We start from the raw sequence: 5,584 nt of genomic DNA, 5'->3' as shown, positions 1-5,584 counted from the left end.
TAAAATCTCATTTGTTAATTTCAAACATGTTAATACCTGTCCTGGCAACGTTTCGAGCCCTCGAGATCCCCCAGAAGTTCCGACCATCATACTTTGCATGATACAGGTAAAATTTTGGAATTGTTGTTTCTGCATCCGCCTCATTGATTGCTCCATCTCAAATTGTTTTTGTGCTTCACATGCTTCCATTTCTGCCTGTAGTCGTGCTTCTCGCTCTGCTTCTTTTGCCTTTATTGCTTTCTCCCATTGTGCTTCTCTCGCTGCCTCCCTGGCTTCCATATCCTTTATTTTTTCTTCCATTTCCTTGAACTTTTCTGTAACATACGAAGCAGTGTCATATCCTTGGCAATGGCTACGCTTATACTGCTCAGGATTTATAAATAAAAACAATAAATTTATTATTACTACCTCATTCTTCTTCTAATAGTCACATAAAGTTTCCCAAACCTCGGGTGTCAGCTTATGAGGGACAGGACGAATTTGCAAAAGCTCATCGAAAGGAATATTTGGGTCATAAGACGTTGCCTTGACTTCGGTCCTCCATCGCCTCCATGCAGCTCCCATGATTTGCATTACAATATTTCTGTGGCGAGTAGGGATACAAAAACGTGCCTACAAACATTAAAAATTATATTAATTTCAAATTCAAGTTTGGAACTAAAAGCTTCTCAACTTACAGTTACAGATCCCCATGCAAGATCCAAACGATTCTTAGGAATTTTCCTCCAATCTAGAAAACTAAGGGGCAACAAGTTTCCATTCCGAGCAATAGCTCCCACAAAATTTGAAAGCGTGGGTTGAATTTCTCCATAAGGTTGGCACCTTTCATTAAATTTACAACCAATAAGTCATTGGGACCTAATGAATGAACATTCCTCATCACTGTCCTACCACGTGTATTTTGGCTCCTTTGAGATGAACCTAAAAAGGAATTTAAAATATAATATAAGTTCATTAAAAAAAATGTTACTTCATTGTTGCGAATTCAATTAGCTATTCTTAAAAAAAATTTCAACCTTCCTCGCTATGCTCAACATCGTGTTGCAACTCCAATTCAGTATTTGATGTTTCCGATGGAGAGTGCGGAGGTGTTACAACTTGTGATTCATTTTCACCATTTAGTCCTCTATTACTTGATTCTGCTCTTCTAGATCTTCCTCTAGTATTTTGAAGCAACTTTTGAATTCTTTTGTTCACCATTTTCAAAGTGAAGCAATTCCTACAAGAAATAGACAAAAAGTGTGATATTTTTCAAAATATTATTACCAACCTTCCAACTAAATACAAAATTAATTACGTCCAAAACGATATGGTAGTCTAGGATAGTCACCAAAATAACAAGATTCAAAAAAATTACATATATAATTTAAGCGATAAATTACCTTCAAGAACCAAAGCCAGTCGTAATGTTTTCCGATCCCTGAAAAGTATCTGTACAAGGAGAGTAAGCGATATATATCACTACATTAGATAGGCGGGTTCTGGAATTAAAAGCGGGAATTGTGAAAAGGATTAGAAAAATAATGCGGGGACTTAAAAAAAGGGAGCCAGCTTTCGTTGCCGATAAACATGCTATTTTATTGTTGATTTTGGTAAAATTTTGTGATTAGAATTGTTTTGAACCAAATCTCGTTATTAAAATTGTGCAGGCCAATTGGATTTTAATGAGTGGCAAAATTTGGAAATTATTTAGGATCCAATGTGAATCCATTATGTGCAACAGAATATTTTAATTTCCAAGATTATAGTCGGTTTATAATTTTTTTATTTTTAATTTCCAAGATTATGGTCGGTTTATATTTTGTAAGAAAAAAATTATCTATCATTTAATAATAATAAGTGTTTAAAAAAATCATTTAATAATAATAAAAAAAAACGATTTATTATGCTTTTATAACAATACATTAAACTAAATTATTTAAAAATAATTTACATTGATTAAAACTTTGCATAAACTTTTTGTTTATTTAGACAATATTTTAAAAGAATGATTTATTAACTGATTTTACTCAATATTTTCAAAACCAGACCGGTAATCGAACCGTCAATATTTCAAAAATGGTTCAACCGATCCGACCGATTGAATCAGATGGTCGGACCGGAATAATTTTATATAATATAATATAATAATATAATATAGTATATACAGTTTTGATATGTTGCACACCCACCGTGCATACTTATGTGAGCATCGATGAGGTGACATTCATCTATTGAATGTACAATTTTTCTGTGTTTCATCATATCTAATAGGTGATTGTCATCTTATCGAGTTTTTTTAATTAATTTAAAAATAAAAAAATATTTTAAAATAATTCAAAATAAAATAATTTTTCAAAATTAGTTTAATCCGTGCTTAAAAACCTACATATATTAATTAATAAATTATTTTGATTTAATTAAAACATTGTTTATAATTTCTAATTGCGCGATGAGTGTATTCAATCTGACTTACAATTACTCGACGGGAGCTTCATGTCAAATTGAAAATTATCTGTACAATTACGATTTAATTTAGTTAATTATTTAATATTACTTTTATTTGCATTTGTAAATCAAGTATATTCGATTTTGACGTTCTAAATTAAATTAGAAAATTGATTAATTTTCTCCCTTGTTGTGATGACTAATCATGACAAGTGTTACGTGGTGAAGTTTCAAAGTCTAATTTAAGGTAACGCACGTGGTTCATGACTTTCTCATCTAAATTATGTAAATACACAATATTATTTGTGAGTGTTTTTAGGGCCAGGAAATTATATTATACAAATTTATATTTTAAAGTACAAAAAATGTATAATTATGATTGATATACTGTTGGTATATTAGGATTTTTTAACAATGAAAATCGATCTAGTGTTGCAATCTTGGTGCCGGTGGAATTAAAAATGAATCTGTTTGAAAACGGCTCTCATATTTCACGACGATAAGAGCGGTTTTGGATAACTGCAACTATATTTCATTACGATACGAGCGGTTTTGGTGAACCGTTGTTGCAAGTGCTCTGTCGAAGCGGTTCCACAAACGCTCCTACAATTCGAACCCATTACAAACGGTTCCGTGCCACCACTCTTGCTGCTACACTTATTTGGAGCGGTTAAGCAAACGCTCCTGGAAGATCGGTCTTAATACATTGTTTTTTTGTAGTGCTACTCCGATCATCTTACTGCTGATCCAGAATCGGCCCTGATTTATTCTCAATAACACATGTTTTCAAATCAAATTAGATAAACATGCATTAGAAAGCAGTAAGTCAAGCTAGCAATCAAAAGCAAGGAAAGAAAACTTATTCTACCCCGCTCATCTAGCTCATATCTCAGTCTAAAGGATCTATCGCTCGGATACCACCTGTTGTGGGGACCCGGACGCTAATCATGTTCTTAATCATCATTGGGACTAATTAATCAATTACAATAAACAGGGTCTAATTTTTTTTCTTTTAAAACGCGGAATGTAATCGGATTCAATCTAATATACATATCAGTATTAAAGTACAAGTCCTGTACTATATATACAATCATTCAGACTAGGGTTTAATAATTCGATATCAAGTGTCTGAACCCTATCTATAGCAATGCCAAGTCCGTGGTCTTCCACTCTAATCACGATCTATCTTCATCTCCTCGACCCTGAACCTGTCCCACCTGTTTTCATGCACACATACAAACACGACAACAGCCGGATAACTCCGGTGAGAATATAATCCCAGTATAAATCAACGAACATGCAATCATATGATAAATATAAAAGCATGGACAGATAATAACAATATATATCAAAATCTGAAACATAATCAATATAAAACTGTCGACAATGCTCGTGACTCCATGACTCAGACTAGACTCAATCCTAGTCTAGGGATCCCGGTTTCCAGACGTTGGCATTCCTATATCGACCAACAGTAATAGAAGAAACTCCGATTCTATCCACGTACATATAACCAAACATCCAGTGTCTTGACCTATCCGTCACAGACTGTGGCACTATCTCCGATACACTATCTTGTGACATCGTGCAATGTGCCCGTGGCGATCCCACCACTATCAGGCACTTCTGTCACAAGATCACTCGACTAATACCTGCTTTCTATACATCCATAGAACAAGCATATCAAGTCAAAGCAATGAACATAATAATAAGAAGTATGTGATTTAGGGAAACTCAAGTATATCCTACTTGAGTCGATCTCCCAGTACCACAATGACTTATACATTTCGTTCTGTCAATCTGTCGAAGTCAAAGTTTGGAATCTGAATCTGTCAATGTCTATCAATCTGAAATGATGTAATTGAGAAGTACTATATCAAATACTACTCAAATCAATACTGAATCTGATTAATCTGGATTTAATTCAAAATCAACGGCATAACGGCACAATATTGATATCCCTGTCAACTCAGACAACAACAGATATCAATTACAAACCATAACCAATAGCCAACACAATCCATAATCTCAAAAATCTGAATAATCTCAATCCAATATCTGAAAAATCATAACAATTTCATACGGTATCTGTTCTTCAATCCGGTTTCGATTATACGATGTCTAATATCTCAAGAACACCATATATGGATCATATCCAATTCTTTCAATATCATAATTTTAAATCATGCTGAAAAAGAAGAAAACTTACATCTTCTTGAAGTTCTCGACGAGAGGAGCACGGTTCTGTGTTCAGATTTAAATTCTGATAGACGGATTGTACAAAATCAATTTTCTAGAATTTAAGGAATCTTGAGGAATTTCTCTGAAGCTTTTCGCGTTTCCTCACTGTAATTGTCGAAGGAATGAAGCAAATATATATGTAAAGTTGCATGAAGAGAGAAGTGTCCCACTCAATCCATTAATTGCATTTTAGTCCCTCAACTTTTCACTGTTTGTACTTCGACCCCCAATAATTACGAAATTGCCATCAAATTTAAATCAATTATTTTCTTTTCGGGGTCTCATAAAATTGATAACATCTCAGGCCTTACAATCAACCTTATTAAAAAAATTAAAAACAATTATTTAATAAAAATATTTAACATTTTTCAGCGCTCGGTCTCCGTTCCTCGATCGCATCTAAAATAACCTTTAAAAATATAGTTTTATGCATTCGAGTAGAAAAAATACTTTAAAACCATATAACATATCAAACATAATTAATCTAAGCAATTAAAATCATTTATTTAGTCATTTTGTATTTTCTCTAGATTCGCATGCAGTTGGATTACGTCGTTTTATTTTTGGACCTTACAATTCCTGCATCCCTTAAATAAAATTCCGTCCTCGAAATTAGAACTTACCGAATAACTCCAGGTAGCGACTCCTTATGTCCCTCTCGATTTCTCAAGTAGCTTCTTCCTCCGAGTGATTTAGCCACTTGACCTTGACCATTGGAATGACTTTGTTTCGGAGTCTTCTTTCTTGTCTAGCCAAGATTTGTATAGGTCTTTCTTCATAAGTCATATTTGGAGTCAATTGTAGAGGTTCATGATTTAGTACATGTGAAGGGTTCGACATGTGCTTTCGCAGCATCGAGATATGAAACAAATTGCGTACTCCAGAAAGCATCGGTTACAGTGCCACTCTATAGGCT

General features: G+C 33.7%; 1 long non-coding RNA gene across 1 annotated transcript; it reads right to left on the bottom strand.

Annotated features, from left to right (window-relative positions):
• Positions 1–414: 414 nt before the first annotated feature.
• Positions 415–1,223, bottom strand: LOC142518458 (uncharacterized). The gene is made up of 3 exons (XR_012813554.1): positions 1,017–1,223; positions 678–921; positions 415–612 (listed from the first exon to the last, which is right to left on the bottom strand). It is a non-coding gene; the product is annotated as an uncharacterized LOC142518458 (long non-coding RNA).
• Between the last annotated feature and the right edge of the window lie 4,361 nt (positions 1,224–5,584).

This window comes from Primulina tabacum, chromosome 1, assembly GCF_025594145.1.
Source record: "Primulina tabacum isolate GXHZ01 chromosome 1, ASM2559414v2, whole genome shotgun sequence".
NCBI lineage: Eukaryota > Viridiplantae > Streptophyta > Magnoliopsida > Lamiales > Gesneriaceae > Primulina > Primulina tabacum.
Note: the sequence above shows the minus strand (reverse complement) of the source record. Positions and strands in the feature narration are given on the sequence as shown.